Below are 17,788 nucleotides of genomic sequence, written 5' to 3' on the forward strand. Positions count from 1 at the left end.
ATATACATATATATCACATATATGTCATTATATATATCATTGTATACATATATATCACATATATATATCATAATATATATATCATTGTATATGTATATATCATTGTATATATGTATGTGTGTATATATATGTATACACATATATATGTGTATATACACACACACACACACACATATATATATATATATATATATATATATAAAACAATGGAATATTATTTAGCCATGAGAAAGAAGGAAATCCATTTTTGCAACAACACAGATGGAACTTGAGGGCAGTGCAAATTGAAATAAGTCTGAGAAAGAAAATTCAAATACTGCATCGTATCATTTATATGTGGAATTTTTTTAAAAAAGGTTAAACTCACAAAAGCACAGAGTAGGAAAGTAGTGCCAGTTGCCAGAGGCTGGGGGAAATATGTAGAAGTTGATAAAAGGGTACAAACTTTTAGCTGTAAGATGAATAAGTTCTGAGGATCTAATGTAAAACATGGTGACTATAATGGATAACACTGCATTATATAACTGAAATTTGCTAAAAGAGTAGAACTTAAATTTTTTACACCCCCACCAAAAAAAAAACTCATAAAGATTCAAAATTAAGAAACAAAAAGATTCATAAACTTTCCATTAACCTCATTTCAATGTCTTTCTCTTCTTACATCTTTCTACTACTATAGTATCTGTGTTCTGTATTTTGGTGGACTGATTATTTCCCCCCATATGGACAAATTTTAGCTCTTTCCACATTCAAACTCTGTGTTTTGTTAATTGTCTTACCTTAAAATCTTTTTCATCAAATTGTTCATTGGCATTTTTCTTCACAGACTTGTTCAAATGGAAAATGCAGTTCTGTGTGCTGATCTTTTAGGTGGTTCGTTAGTGAATAGTGGTGTTACATAGAAGAGGGTTGCACATGAGTTTGGGAGAAACCACAAAGGTTATCTGTATATGTAAGAGATTTTTGAAACATGGGTCTGTGCCTGCTGTGTCCTATGAAGGCTTGCTAAGGGGGTTCGTCTTGCAGGGACTGTACCAGAGGACCCATGGCAATCTGGTGTGTGCCCAGATAATTAGATTTACATATCATGTTATCAAGTTAAAATTCTGAAGTAAGCCTTTAAAGGGTGGCTTTTAAAAGTTTCTGCAAAGAAACCATGGATTAAACATGAGGCCATAATGCAAGCACATGTGAGCAAAAAAATGGCAGAGCTCACATTAAAAATCATTTGCTAAGATAATTTTATTATCTAAGGAAATCAGACCAAAAATTGAAATAACTAAGAATACTATTTGAAGGTGGATTTATAACAAAAGTCATTGAAAATGAACCTTTCTTTTAGCATGAATTGTAACTTGAGATAGTAAGCATTAATTGAGGTATGCATAAAACATTTATGAATAAAAACACATATAGTGGGGAGCATGCCTTAAATTTTTTATTGATGAATTGTATAAATGCAAACTTTTTGAGACCGGGTCATAATGATCTGTGGCTCCTGGCTTACTGTCTGCCTTCCCTTCTGCAACGCTGCTCTCTCTAATGCCGAGGACATCCCAGTTCATGAACAATAATATCTACTAGGGTTGAGGAAGTGGTTTTTAATAGATCATTCAATATTTCAGATTATTCAAAGAATAGACTGAGATGCTGCCATCAAAGAACTCACGGTTTGTTGATAACTAATTGTGACTAATGATGTTTTTCCAATGCATATAATACTATCCGTTGTAGAAAATTCTGTTGCCAGTAAAGACTTAGAATTGACAGCATCCAAAGTCTGCTTTATGAAAATCAAACGATAGTCCTGCTGAACTAAAACTAATTTCTCAGGTGTGTACTTGCATTTTGTATTTTAATCTTATTTCTAGTTCCCTAAGTTCTGTTTTTGCTGTCTTCTCTCTAATTCATTATTGGTCATATGCTACTGTTGTCAGCTCATCTCACACACTCTGGGAAGCCCCTGTTCAATATATATGAATTCTCCCAATATAGCATCACGATGAAGTATCAATGCAGCAGTGAAATGGAACAAAGTTGGCAGACCGTATGTTCTGAAATATAGACTCTTCTGGGGGAAGAAAGGTGCCATTAAAAATAAAAAGAAACATTTAAAAAAATAAAGAAAAAAAAAAAAGAAACAGAGAAACACAATAAAAAGACCTCAGTGTCTTTGTTCATTAGTAGTATAAATCCAATTAAATGTTTTATACAGCAGCAAACAAAATCAGTTTCAAAAATTAGGTATTGGGGCGCCTGGGTGGCCCAGTCGGTTAAGCAACCAACTCTTGGTTTCGGCTCAGTTCATGAGCTCACGGTTTGTAAGTTTGAGCCCCACGTCGGGTTCGGTGCTGACAGTGCAGAGCCTGCTTGGGATTCTCTCTCTTTTCCTCTCCCTCTGCCCTTCCCCCCACCATCTCTGTCTCTGTCTCTCTCTTTCTAATAAATAAATAAACTTAATTTTTTTTTAAAATTAGGTATCTAGAAATATAGTGATGTACATGTATAAACTATGTAGAAACTAAATCACATCAGATTAAGACTTCAGATTCAAAGACATAATATCTTAAAGAATGCTGGCCTCATATTCCAAAGAATAAGAAGGGGACATTTAAAGAAAAATATAAATAAAAATATCAAATCCCTTCACAAAGGGAAAAAAGATATGTAACTAAACAAATTACATGACAACTCAAAAGTATGCTGTTTGTTTCTCATGCCTTTTTTAATCCAAAAGGGATTGTGAAATCAGATGAATAAAGAAATGTATACTGCTCCATAGAAATATATAAATAATGTAGATGTTTTTAACTATATGATAAAAGTTTAAAGCGTTAGAGAGACAGGACATACACAGAAAACATATTACTAGTCACCTTAAAGATCGTGACCTCATTGCTCATGGTGCTGGCCTTCTGATTTTTTGGTGGATGTCTGAAGAATTCTCGAAGTCCTCCAAATCAGTGATGCTATTCTTTCAGCTGCTAACAGCAGCTAACTCACTGTGCTTCATTTTAATAATGAAATAATTGCATTCTGGAATAAGATTTAACTGGTACATTGTTAGATCCACTGTGAGGTCATTTCAAAAGCACAAACCTTTGTTCCCTTGTAGTGCTTCAGTGCTTGGGCAAGAGCACCAAGCACATCAAAATTCTTGTTTCTTCCCACCTCTGAGTCCAAAAAGATAAGGAAAGGTGAGAATTAATACAATTAAGCATGACCAGATATCCATCCTATGAATCAATTTAGTTTCAGTAGATTAGGTTTACAATAATACTGTAAACATAAAAGCTCCAGATCTTAACCCAATAATTTTTTGTTACATCACACTTCATAGTCTTGCTTCAGTTCTTCACATAGGTCTTCAAATGATCTCATGTATAATTTTGTATTTTTTTCCAAATATAAGATATTCTCTGGCAATCCAGATCTCACTAAGGCTCCTGCCTAAATAAATACATTTTCTATTTAGCGCCCATGAAGGGGAAATTGTCTTTAGTGGTAAAAGGCCATAGGCTGCACACAAAAACATTAATAAGTACATAATAATAATATAATACTTACACTCCAGAAAGAAAAACTCACCTGATTCAAGGACTATACATAGACTGTGGTATTACAAAATAATCATTACTACCCTTTGTTTGGCTGTGATTCAGCGGTGATGGGCAAGTCTGTTTAGTCATTGTATCGGTACAAAAACTGGAACGATAGTAGGTTAAGAGATGGGGATGGATGTCACCAAATCCAAAGAAATGAACAGATCCCAGAAGTGTGTGCAGAGTCAATGTACAAGAAGCTTGGAAAGGGAGGGTCACCAACCCAGTTAAGAAGCAGATGTAAAAATTGTACTGAGGTGCCAAAATCCAGGAAATCAGAAGATGGGAGTAATTGTAAGCAGGACCAGAGGGGAAAGAGGTTTCTGGTGTAAATGGCATATGGTCTGCAGCCCAGGATCCAGCTGGTCTCAACTCTGCACAAAAATATCTGTGAAGGCAGAGGAAAATCACAAAAGTTAGAGCGCTCTAAACCAGAATTGACAATAAGCCCATTACGAGTATCCATGAAGAATTTTCATAAACTACAAAGTTAAGAGAATTGGGTAGAAAATTGCAACAGGTACTCTAAGCTTATTTTGACAATTAAGAATAGGTAAAAGTTTTCCTCTCTGCTATTTTTCCTGTGTCAGAAGTAAATCATCAGTCTAGAAACTTAGGTAACTACTAAATGGGTGCCTTATTTTGAGATTTCTCTTCACTCCCCACAACCCAATGGCTATTACTACTATGACTCTCTCTCCTTGTACATCTCTTTGGAAACTATAAAGATAGAAAACAGCTGGTCAGGAATGTGTGTGTGTGTGTGTGTGTGTGTGTGTGTGTGTGTGTGTGTGGTAGGGAAAGGTGGTCTAACATCCTAGAAGGTATAATCCCTACAAATGAAGTGTCTTGGAAAGATATTAATGAGAAAGCACTGAGAACAGTGAATTCAAGTTTTGAAAACATTTTGCCAGAGTACTGAATTAGGCGCTGAGGTAATAGGAGACCCTATCTCAGATCAGCAGCACCTCCCTGGCACTTAGTACCTATCTGGCTAAGAATTCTGCACATCAACCTGCCTTCTGTTTGTGGTCCTGGGAAGGGATTCGGCCAGCATGCAAGTATATGGAGAGGGCCAATGGCAGTCCAGTCAATGCAAGTGGGACACGCAGAATAAGATGATGAGAAGTGTATTTTTTCAGAACATTCACTGGGGTTACTCAAGCCACTTCAGTGAGACACAGTCTCATATAAACCTTTGTAACTATTCGAACTTTCTAATGCCTTCTAGGAATGAGCTATTCCATGCCTGGAATCGCTCTGTACCACTCTCACTAGGCCACTATTAGTGATCTGAGGGTGTAAATGAGGCAGCAGTTCTACATTTTTATTTCAAAATGTCTGATTGCCACAACAGGTAATAGCTAATTTAGTCTTTTGCCTTTACATGAGATTATGGTGAGTGTAGGGGTGAGATTTTGGAAGTAGAGTGAACAAGCAGACGCATAAACATGAATTCTGCTAGCCTTCTCCGTGAAAAATATCATTGACCTCACTGTGTGCTAAGTGGACTGTGAAAGCAATTTTAACATAGGAATTTCAAAACTGAGCTTGTTAACAGCAGCCTCAGTGGATTAGAGATTAATTTTGTTTGGTGATTCATATGCTGGACAATACACATCTAGATGTATACGCCCTGAGATGTTTGCTAAAATACCAGACACACCTAAATTCCTCTCTTTAATTACTTTTTTTTTTACTTTGGGGGGGGGGGGGCAGAAGGAGAGAGAGAGAATCACAAGCATGCTCCAGCCACGGTGGAGCCCGATGCAGGGGTCGATTCCTCAACTCTGGGATCATGGCCTGAGCCGAAATCAAGAGTCTGACGCTCAAGCGACTGAGCCACCTAAAATTCCTCTTAATGTTTCATAGCCGCTCTTTCAAAAAAGGCTTTTGGGAGACTCACGGAGTATTTGCTCTAGCTTTTTCCTGGTCCCTCAAGACTTTATGCCCAGATACTTTTTTGTTGCTCAGATCAATTGATTGGGGTCTGTGCCTCGTTGGGCCACTCTCCTGGCCTCAGTCCTCAAATCCAGTGCCCAGTTGTCCTTGCTGACCTCACCCTATGGCATCTGCCAGGCTTCTTCTATGGTAGGTAAGCTTCTAGGATAAGAATATGGGCTTATTAGCTTCTTTCCTATTTTATCAACTCAACCCCCCTCACCTTCCCTGTGGCTTCTCAACCCCCGACATGATCTTTCTCTCCCAGTTCAAATGAGACTACTGCTTGAAGTTACAAATTGAGTTGCAAAGTCGTTATATAGGCAAAGCCACTAAAACAAAGCAAATTGATAAAAGTCATTCATGCTGTACTTTTATTTTATACACTTTGCTTGATTTTCACATAGAGAAATCTGATGTCAATGGGAACCGAGGCCAGAAAGTGAAGAGACAACACTGAGTCCTCTTTGGGGCCAGATAAAAATGTAAACAGATGTAATTAAAAGATCGGGAAAATTCTGTGAGAAATGTGAGCAGACAGACAGTGGGTCATAAGAATGATTATTACCAGGTTCTCCCATGGCTTGAAATAGTCAAAGCTAATTTATTTGGGAATGCTTAAGATGGTTTTCCTCTTAAATAAGAAAACTTTTTACTGCTATATTCTGGAAAATGTTGCGCATGTCTTCTCTGCATATTGAGCAGATTTTCAATGGCCGCATCTGAGTTTATTTAAATTCTCACACTTACATCTTCCCATCTGGAGAAGGTTAGGTTTAGAAGACCTGTCTTTCAACTGGTCTCCAACCAACTTCACTGCATTTGCATTTGTGGCTTTTCTTTCCCCAGCAACGTGCATGACTCAGGTAAAGAGGAGGTGTGAAGACTGATGAATAGGCTCTGGGAGTTTTTTGACTCTTCAAACTATCTTAAAATAAAATTTCTAGGCCTACATTCACACTGAGTTTCCGAGCTTGTGTGCAGTTAATTTACTGTTCTACATTGTCTTGATGCAGGACTGGTGTCTTTGTTTCCCGTGAGTGGTCTTTCTCCTCCCATTTAGGGGAAGCAAAGTTTACGAATGTAAATCCATCTTACTACTATTTAGTACTTTACAAGACCAAGCTTCACAAATCAAGGCCTGGACTTTGACAGCAGCAGCCGTTTCGAAAGGTGTTTTCCTCCACCTTTAAGAGAAAAGGACTAGGGGATTCCTTTCTTTCTCTTCTTTTTTTTTTTTTTAATGTTTATTTATTTTTGAGACAGAGAGAGACAAAGCATGAACGGGGCAGGAACAGAGAGAGAGAGGGAGACACAGAATCCGAAGCAGGCTCCAGGCTCTGAGCTGTCAGCACAGGTCCCCACGCGGGGCTCGAACTCACGGACCATGAGATCATGACCTGAGCCGAAGTCGGACGCTTAACCGACTGAGCCACCCAGGCGCCCCTTTTTCTTTCTCTTCTGAAGATCAACACTGGGAGTGTGGGGAGTTGACGGGATCAGGGACTCGGCAGAGCCCCTTTGTCCAGAAGTAAAACTGTTGAGCTTAAAACCCTGAGGTCCCTCAGGTAGAATACTATCAGTGCGATTATTCATGTTGCTTTTCTATTGGTAAGTCAATCCCCATTTTGGGAAGGGAAAAATTAAGTGGAGATCCCTGGGAGGTAGTTTGGACTGTGTGTCAGGAGACTGTGGCAGGCCCTAATCACCCTAAGTCTCACTTCTCACCCACGTGAAACAGTAGCAATGATGGCTACGATTTATTGAACAATTAAAGGGTGTGAGGTCCTTCTCGATTCGATTTCTAATCCCCACAATAGCCCACTCGAGAGCCTGAAAAAATTAATTTAGGGAAATGTGTATAAAAATGCCTGTCATGCTATCTAATGTTCTTGTGAAAATCAAATGGGACAGTTTATATAAAAACCATCTGAAAATTGAAGTTACCACTCCCACTGGAAAGGATTCTTGGCTACCTCACTTAAAATCAATTTCATAGCTATGTTTTTTTCATAATTCAGTTGCTCTCAGAGGAAAAAGAAATCGTGTAAAGATTATAAGTCTTAACAAGAAATAAGTTAAAATAAGAACAAGTAGATACACATCTCCCCCTGAGTAAAAACTTGGAAAAAGTCAATGTAATGCTTTTGATGGATATTATTAACAGGAAATTATGGAATTAAGATACTTAAGTCTGATGCGAAAAATTTTACATTTGTCTCTGGAACTCAATAAATACATCACTAATTCAAGAAAAGTAGCCAAGAATCCTTCCATTTTTCTTGGTTATAGTAAATAATGTTAAGGATGAACATGGAGTGCATTTTTTGAGTTAATATTTTCATTTCCTTCAGATAAATACCCAGAAGTGGAATTGCTGGGTCATATGGTGGTTCTACCTTTACTTTTTTGAGGAACCTCCATACTGTCTTCCATAGTGGCTGTACCAATTTACATTCCCACCAACAGTGCACAAAGGTTCCCTTTTTGCACATCCCCTGATATACACACTCTTGTGTACTCCCTATCAAGAACTGTAAAAAAATAAGACCAATTAGCCTGCCACAGTTTCACTGTTAGTGGTAGAGGATACAAGATACCTTGGTCAGAGCTAAGAGACAGATTGTTGTTACTCTTAGCAGTGGTAGTTGCCAGAGGATTATCATGTTTGTGCTAGTTACATAAATCTCAATCCTCACAGAGTGACCTAAAGAGGACCATATTACACCTGCACACATAGTAGGTGATGTTGTAGGAGAGGGACTCCAAGCTAATAGAACCCAAATCTTTTAGTATGGGCAGTAAATCGGCTTACTGCTCTGAAGGGAGACATTAGTTTTATTATACTGGCCTTTGGCATCAGGAGACACTGTATCTGTCTTCAGTGCTATTTATTATACAGCTATCTTTGAAAAGGTAGTCCAGAACAAAGGCAGTTAAGTGCCTCTGTTTGAAAGAAGTGCAGAAATGCAAGAGACCCATGGAGAATTTTCTCCCAGAAATTATTTCCAGTTACTAGCTGAGATTTCTCTTTGTTTGCTATGGTATATATTCCTTTTTGTTGTAAAAATTAAAAAAAAATTTTTTTTAATGTTTATTTATTTTTGAGAGAGAGACAGAGTATAAGCAGGGGAGGGGCAGAGAGAGAGAGAGGGAGACAGAATCCGAAGCAGGCTCCAGGCTCCGAGCTGTCAGCACAGAGCCTGACGTGGGGCTTAAACTCACAAACCGTGAGGTCATGGCCTGAGTCAAAGTTGGTTGTTTAACCGACTGAGACACCCAGGTGTCCGTGTTGTAAAAATTTTAATGTCAGTTCAGTTCAAGGATCATCCCTTTCCCTGATCCACCACAGACTAAAAATCTTCCCTCCTCAGCTCTTGGAAGAAGGCGGCAGGTTCTGGCTCAAAGAAACCCCATCTTCTTCCCTTTCTAGGTACTTATTCTCTGCTATTGGGGGCATGGTGAAGCAAAAATAGTGTTGGTGACAGAGAAATATCTCTGGCCTCACTCTGGTATTGACTGCTCTCATCTTCTTCTAGTATCTTCTATTAACATGATGCTCAGGTGATATTTGGGCATATTTTTTTCTTCACCTTTCCTTTTTTCTTCTCCTTTCTGTCTCCAAAGGACAGCCCTGACTCCCTTTGACAGGCCAAAGGTACAGAATCATCAATCCTGTCTCTGGTATGAATGCCTAACCACTTGACCTCTATGACCTCCTGAGTAGCTCTTCAGCTCATGCCCACCACTAACGTTCATGCTCCTTTGCATATAGCATCAGGGTGGCTCAGTCGGTTAAGAGTCCGACTTCGGCTCAGGTCATGATCTCATGGTTTGTGAGTTCGAGCCCTGCGTCAGGCTCTGTGCTGACAGCTTGGAGCATGGAGCCTGCTTCGGATTCTGTGTCTCCATCTCCTCAAAAATAAATAAACATTAAAAACACACAAACACACAAAAAAGCCAATGCAATCCTCTCTCGGACTCTTAAAAAACTGCAGAGAACTGGGTCAGGAATAAAGTTGCCCCATCTTCTTCCCAGACCCATGGGCCCTTGAAAACCAGAAGGCATAGCCCATTCCATTAAACCTCCAGGCCTCAGAAATCTCTCTACCAGAAGAGAAACATGTGTCTATTTTCAAATTTGAGGATGCATGTCAGGTATCTTTAATTTTTCCTCATACTTGAAGGAAAGCATACTCTAAGCTTTTCAGAATATTATTCTGAGAATTTTCTCACTGGAATATTCTTTAGTGGTGGCTTGAGTTGGGCTATTTTTGTCTCTGCATCTCAGAAAGCCTTGAATTGGGAAAGACCAGTTGCCAGGCATCTCTTTGGGCAGGGACTCTCCAGTTTTTATGAAAGATTTTTCAGTGCCTAATGTGGCTTTTGGGCGGGAAAAGCAACACTGCTCCTATTATGCCAATTAGGCAGTGGTAGTAAGACTGTTTCCAATGCCTTTGAGCAAGCCCTGCAGGTTAGGGGCTGGAGCCCACTCTAGACATCTTTCTGAACCTGGGAAATGGAATGCTAATAACAATTTGTCTAGGTTTATTTCTTTTTTTTTTTTTAATTTTTTTTTCAACGTTTTTTATTTATTTTTGGGACAGAGAGAGACAGAGCATGAACAGGGGAGGGGCAGAGAGAGAGGGAGACACAGAATCGGAAGCAGGCTCCAGGCTCTGAGCCGTCAGTCCAGAGCCTGACGCGGGGCTCGAACTCACGGACCGGACCGCGAGATCGTGACCTGGCTGAAGTCGGACGCTTAACCGACTGCGCCACCCAGGCGCCCCTAGGTTTATTTCTTTACTGAAATTTATTTCTCTATTTTATTATTATTATTACTATTATTTATTTTAGAAAGAGAGAGAGAGCAAGGGAGAGGGGCAAAGGTGGAGGGGGGGAGAGAGAGAGAGAGAGAGAGAGAGAGAGAGAGAGAGAGAGACTGTTAAGCAGACTCCACACTCAGCGTGGAGCCTGACATGGGGCTCCATCCCATGACCCTGGGATCATGACCTGAGCTGAAATCAAGAGTTAGACACTCAACCGACTGAGTCACCCAGGTGCCTCCCTTTACTGAAATTTTTAAACAAAAAGAAAAGTCATATTCAACATTTCAAATCAAAAGAAAATTCACAATATAGATATACACAAAGATAATCTATTTCTACTGCATTAATGTTGCATCACGTTTTGTTGTTGTTGTTAAAACCTGCCCGCCCAAATGCTTTTTGGAAAAGTGGGCTGTTAGAATATTCCATTCATAAAGCAGACATCTGTGTCTATAGCATGCAGACATTACCCTTGTCCTCCCAAGTTTTCTATGTATCTAAATTACTTCTGGATTAGAGACTCACATGAAAATCATAATTAACAAAAGTAGAGCCAAAGTGAGAAACTGAGGGAGGGCTGGAATATAATGTACTCCAGATATATTTTAGACGACTTCAGATCAAGGTCTTAGTTCTCCTTAGCAGTCCTTTTTTTCCCCTGCCTCATTGATTCTCTATGAACTACCATAATGATGTGAAGCTTTTACGACTCTTCTCAAATCCAACATCATAAGTTGTTTCTTTCACTTACACCTCTTGTTCCTTCTTTTTCATGTAAATAAGGATCACCTATGACATTTGTTAAGATAGCCAAGTGTCAGGGCACCTGGGTGGCTCAGTCGGGTAAGTGTCCGACTTTGGCTCAGGTCATGATCCCACGGTTCATGGGTTCAAGCCCCGTGTTTGGCTGTGTGCTGATAGCTCAGAGCCTGCAACCTGCTTCAGATTTTGTGTCTCCTCTCTCTCCGCCCCTCTGTCGCTCATGCTCTGTCTCTCAAAATAAATAAACATAAAAAAAATTTTTTAAAAAGGTATCAAAGTCTGAAGCATGCAGTTTGTTTCAAGAGCTTGAATTTTCAAAAAATTTTTCACATGATTCGAATGTAAGCGACATATAGGTCCCTCTCTTTTCCCTCCCATATCAGACTGGAGAGCATTCTTAAAAGTAGAATAAATACTGTGGACACAGTATGGTATCCTGGAAGAAGCATTGGCCTTGGAGTCAGCCAGATGTGCTTTGCAATCCTGGTTCTGTTAATAAAGCTTTCTTCTTTTTGAAAGAAGATAATCGTTAGTGGTATCTAAGAAGAATTAACTGGTAATCGTGCCTTAAATATGATAATCAGAAGTGTCTAGTTTTCTATGGAGGGTGAGAGAGTAAATATTTTCAGCTTTTTCAGTAAATATTTCAGCAGGCAACATGATCTCTACCACAAATGTTCAACTCTGCTGTTGTAGCTATATATAAGAGCAGCCATCAACAATAGGTAAGCAAATGAGGGTAGTTGTGATCCAATAAAACTTTACAAAATCAGGTGGTTGGCAAGATTTGACCTGCAGGCTATGTAGTTTATTGACCCCTCTCTAGAACATGAAAGTAATACAATTGAATTTATAAATGTGTAAATTATTAAACATAATTTGGTGATTAATTTTATAATTATACATAACTTTTTCTAAAAGGTAGGAAAATCAAAACAGGATTTGATCATGGGAACATATTGTGGAGAGATTAACCACCACTGGGCTAGATTTGCATCGCTAATTGTTACTAATCGCTAGATCCTTATGATGTGGTGTCAGTTATTTTTAAGAGGAGATTTGTGTCGAAGTGGATTACTTTTTTTGTTCTTTGTTCCATCCATAGTTATTGAATTATCCATCCATATTCTTTGGCCTGTAACTTTGGCAGTGCTTTTCTATAGTTGGAGGAACAGACTTTCCCACTCCTTGACAAAGGGTGTTTTCCTGTGACTATCTCTGGTCAGGGAGATGTTGGCATCAATGACATAAGCAGGTTTATAATCTGTCTGCTGCTGGGCTCTGTAGATTAGAACTTCTGGCAGCACAGTGAGAAGGGCAGCTTAGGCTAGCCTCTGGTCTCCTGAGGAGGATATCAACCGTGGGGTGGAACAACCGCTGGCCTAACCAATCTGGCTTCAGAAGCTGGAGTGGGTCCAGTTATGACCAGTGGAACCACCCAAACAAGCCCAGCTTCGAAAATGTTCAGCCAATGTGCAGATCAATGAGTACAAGCGGTTTAGTGTTTTAAGCCAATTTTGTTTCAAGAATTTAAATTTGTAACAAATTGTTCATATGATTCTGATGCCAGTTGTATATTTGGCTATTTTCCCTCCTGTTCAGTTTGGGGATGATTTTTTCATGCAATGTTATTTTTGTCAGGGTTAACTGGTAAAGGAGTAATGTTGTCATATGTATTACGGCCAGACAAGCTGACAGACACATACATATACACACACATGCCAATAGGTCTAACTGGCCTAGAACTTGCACTGAAATTTCCTTCTGTTTCTATAACACTTTTTTTTCCAGTCTCCATTGCTGGTTTTAGGAAGTGATGTTAGAGAGGAAGGCAAGAACCAAATAAAATGATGTGTGCCAAGTTAAAATTCCGTAGCCATAAGAAGTCACTAAAGGATTTTAAGCAAAGATCTCTCTTGTTTATACTGTGATTTAAAATGGTCATATTATTAATCAGGTGTACAAAAGTACAGTTTTATTTTGCATAAAAGAATTATTTTTGCTCCTAGTCCTTATCTGCTAATAGAAAACAACCTTACAAACTTCACCCTGCAAGGCAAACCAGTTTCTTCTGGTTTACAACTTGGTCTCTTTCATATGAACTGGCTAAATCAAAGACTCTGCCCTGTGCTAATTCTCCCATTCCACATCACCCTTCTTCCTCACCTCTTCCTGGAGGGTGTCTGAGCATAGGGAGAAATTTCTAAGACTGAGATAGAAGGGGCCTCTGTTCCACCAGTTGCCCTCTTGATCCTTTCCGGCTTCAGATCCCCAGGCCTCTTATTATCTCTTTCACGTGCCCTTGGCAAACAGGAACTTGTGAACCATTTTACTCACGAGGAGGCTGTGGGGAATTAGAATCAAGGGTTATCTTGGAACCATTCTTTCCGCTTGAAACACTTTGCATGAGCTGGAGGCGCTCTTTGAGAGGTGTCTTCCCAAAATTCAAACATAGAAGGAAATACAAATGCCTGTTTTCAGCTGGGTTTGAAGGTTATTAAGAAGACAGAATCTAGGATAATGCGTCTCAAACTTAATGTACACATGAATTGCCTAGTAATCTCTAAAATACAGGAGGTCTGGATTGGGGCCCTAAATTCTGTATATCAACAAGCTTCCAGGAAATGCAATGATGCCAGTCCCTGGACCATACTATGAGAAACAAGGATCTCATTAAATTCCAGAGCATTTGGAGACTCACTGGAAAAGGTCTGAGGTAGCTCACCATCCTCTAAACTGTCCTTGCCGACTGTCCAGGGCTGTTACAACTTTCTCCTCCAGCTACTGCCCAAACCCTGAAAATTTACTTTCAAGGTATCATTCAACACGCTGTATTGAAATTACTTTCTGTTTCTCTCAGTTCCTTGAAATAACTCTCTGTGTCTAATTCTTTGGTGCTGCTTTTGCCTGATCCAGTGGAACATGGAATATTCTCAAAAAAACACATGATGATCTGTGCTCTTAAGTGTGCAAAATATGCAGTATCTTTACCAAACCTCTGAGAATGAAAAAAACAAGTCTTCATCCGCTTGTTCCTTTTATTGACAACATAGAATGAATAGCCTGGCCAGTTGCACTGTCTGGTTACTGGATTTGAAACAAATATAAAAGAAATGTATATGTAATACCTAAAGTTGAAAGGATTATTCACCTTCCTCCTCTCCGCCCTCATCCTGTACCCCCGCCTCATAATATCTATTGCTTAAGTGTTAAAGAGCAAAAACTAAAATATTATCATTAATCTCTGATGGAATTTTGTTATAGTATATGTTTATAAGATCATAATTCATCTTAAAAGTTTACATGCTTACTGTTTTTCTTAAACGATGAAGAAGCATAATGTAAGGGAAAATTTTGGAGTCTATCTTGTTTCTAGAAATATAGTCTTTTTCAAAATATGAAAACAATTATTATATTCTACGTTTTCTGTACAGCATTCAAACAACCAGTTGATGAGGTAATAAGTCAAATGAGAGGAGGAACTGATCCAAGTATCAATAATGCATTTCCAAAGCAAAATTTGCAACAGAACATGTTTACATCATGGTTTTAATCTATGAATGATATTATTATCATTAAACTATTATTTCCCAACTGAATTTAAGCTCCCTTTGGTGTCCTGCATGCTACATTTCATTTTAAGGTCTAATCCAAAATACAGAATTATTATTGCTTTACATAGAAACATCAGTGGCTTCCAAATTATCCAAGACAGATCACCAAAACATAAACTTGTTTGAATAATTTTTAAGTGATTCCAAGCTACTAATGAGTAGAATGGGGAAAGTTTTAGCTTCAAATTATGAACTTGCAAAAAATTTGTAAAGAACTGAATGTAAGCGGGGGGGGGGGGTATGGAAAATATTTGGTCACTTTAATTATAGGTTTAAATGCCACAAATGCTATAATAATACTTTGTACTTTACTTTTTTTTTTTTTTTTTTTTTTTTTAACTTCGGGGCAAAAAACTACGTTACAAACATTAAACCCAGTATCTCTTTAAAGAGATCCCCCTTGGGCATCATTTACAGATTGAGAAAAACAGGCAAAAAGGAAGTATTTTCCTGGAGGCAGGTGAGGTACTCTCCATGTTAGCGTAGTTCTGAAAATGGTAACCACAGTTCTGCCCAAATTTTTACTTTTCCTCTCTGTAACTGTTAACTATAATAAAACATACTGAAATGTTTTTCTTAAATGATAGCTCCGGTCTGCTATTGTGTTTTTATTAATAGTTTTACTGTATTTCATTTATTATTATGAGGGAAAAAACAATTTGGGGATCTCTTTTTCCACCACCCAATGTTATTTTCGGCAACAGATGGTTTTCTGTTATTTGACAGTATTCTGGAAACCAACTATTCATTCACGTTTGATGTGGTCAGCCCACTGTGGTGAGCTAAAGACCATCATTACTGTTTGTGTAGTGTTTACATTCTGTTGAGCAGGGGTTTCATATTAGTGGCTGCGCTGGGTGATGTGTCTCAGGTAATTATGGCAGAAAACAGCAGAGGGGTGTGTGCGTGACACAATGCAAGACTGGAATTCTCAATCTTGCCTTCAAGGGAACAAACGCGTTCTCACCACAGTCACCTTTTTCCACACCATCTCCCATGTACAGAAAATGTTTTCTCATGATAGATGAAAAATGATGCATTTAGTCTCTAGAGGTTTTATGTTTATTAATTTCACATGTTGTAAAAATATTTTGCCCGAAGACTTAGTTATATTATTCTTAGATTCCACTTGTTTGCAGCTCCCATTAATTTATTTATTTAAAAAAAAATATTTTATGTAGACAAAGGGGCTGTGGCTATGTCCCAAGATCCTTAGGCAGTTCTCCCATTAAAGTTAATCTATTCTGTTTGTGACATGATAGCTTAGCAGGACACAGTAGGCCATTAGGAAAATAAGCAAATTCTTATCTGGAAGTCATTAACTAGAATCACTTTTTTTCTTTTGCCTGGAAGTTGGTTCTTTTCTCATCCTGGAAAAATATTTTGATAGAGAATTAAGTGCTGGTGAAAAGTGAATCTGTGGCAGATGGACAGGAAGGGGGAGGGGACTCAAGCTACATTTGTCTATGTGATCACTGGGGGAAGGGCAGGTAACAAAGACGAGGGCAGTGATGAGCTGCTGGCATTACCGGAGTTCGGTGCTTAAGTTCAGATGCGGAAATAGATCCATAGCCAATTCATTCTACCTCATTGGAAGGCTTCTAATCCATATTAGGTAATAGATAGAGTCAAGTAACAGAGTTTTAATACACAGTTTTTGATGATGATCCATGGAAATCATCTCGAACTGCAGATTAAAATGAGCCATTGCAAATCCAACAAGTCCTATAAACTCCAGACAATAAGTGAAGATGACATTTGTAGTGCCAATAAGAATTTCAAGGAAATTTCCTGGTCCAAAGTCATTAATAGCAGAGAGTCTCTCTGCCAGATTCCCTGCTGATGCCCATAGTGCATAAATGAGAGCAGAATCTGAGGGATCTGCTCAGTAGAGGGAAAACATGCTTTTCTTTGGAAAATCATGTCAGTTTTGTAACATGACAGAGCCATGCGCACATGGGGAGATCAATCATTATAAGCCTCCCTGTTCTCACAAATTTGTCATTTATAAGTGAATTGTGATATAAATATCCATTTCGTATTCATATGCCAACGTTGGTAGTTCTTTTGGTTAGCTAACTTACACAAAAAAAACATGGAGTAAAGCTAGGTCTGTCTACCAACTGTAAGTCGGCACACCGCTCCTGGTATTCACCGACCAGCTTTAGAAGCTGAATCGACGTCATATAAATTGTTTAGTGATCCATTGGATTGCAAAGGCATTGTGTTTTAGAACCCAGATTATTTCACTTATATCAAAGAGGACGGACTGAGAGTCTGGGGCCATTGAACCAACAGGCCCAGTGCTCTGTGATGTTTTCCTGGAACATTTATGGTCTATAAGCACAGGGTTGAGTGATGAACTTCTACCAACTCCCACAGAGAGTCTGTCCCAATGCTCAGATTGCGCTGAGCTCCAGAGCGAAGAAGGTACACAGATTTAGAGCCAGCAACCATGTTGGTGGGTAGTTCCCCGCCCCCCCCCCCCCCCGCCCATCTCCAATTATAAGAAGACAAGTGAAGGGGACAGCTTTTAGAGAGGACTTTTTACTCTCCTTCCTGACAATGTCCTGGAACATACATCATCACTGACCTTAACCATCCTCTGAGAGAAAAAGGCCAGAGAGTGAGGTTTACAGTAATTTGTGTACATCAGAAAAATCAAGAATGATGTGTTCTTCAGATAAAATCAATACCATTGAAATTAAATTAAAGAGAACTTAATGAGATTGTGCGTGTTGCTTATAAATGCACTCTAAGTATTGCCTCTCAAGCTAATGTATAGATTCCTTTCAAAGGGAAAAATTGCTCTCACAAACTGGAAAGGAACGGAACTATGGATCCAAATTTGAAATTTCCTGACTTGAGAAGGTATCTTTTGCGTGCAAATTATCAATGCAAAAATAAAGTTTTAGCTTTATATATGATAAAATTGTCTCTTTAATAGAGTAAGATCCAAAGAAAAGAAGGGGAAACCCCTACAGATTTTATAGATCCCTAAGTCAGGACTGTAGTCAGGATATCTGTATGAATAACTTGA

The 17,788-nt window shown here is 38.7% G+C and overlaps 1 long non-coding RNA gene across 5 annotated transcripts in view; it reads right to left on the reverse strand.

The window, feature by feature from the left end:
- The window catches only part of LOC131505580 (uncharacterized), an 80,070-nt gene that overhangs the window by 42,358 nt on the left and 19,924 nt on the right, over nucleotides 1–17,788 (reverse strand). For 4 of the 5 annotated variants that reach the window (XR_009258473.1, XR_009258468.1, XR_009258469.1 and 1 more), the window contains exons 2-3: nucleotides 3,589–3,990; nucleotides 2,877–3,173 (exon numbers count right to left, since the gene is read on the reverse strand). This is a non-coding gene — a long non-coding RNA (uncharacterized LOC131505580). The remainder of the gene's footprint in view (nucleotides 1–2,876; nucleotides 3,174–3,588; nucleotides 3,991–17,788) is intronic. The other variant, XR_009258475.1, reaches the window with a different exon arrangement.

The sequence above is a fragment of the Neofelis nebulosa genome, chromosome 1 (genome assembly GCF_028018385.1).
Source record: "Neofelis nebulosa isolate mNeoNeb1 chromosome 1, mNeoNeb1.pri, whole genome shotgun sequence".
NCBI classification, from domain to species: domain Eukaryota; kingdom Metazoa; phylum Chordata; class Mammalia; order Carnivora; family Felidae; genus Neofelis; species Neofelis nebulosa.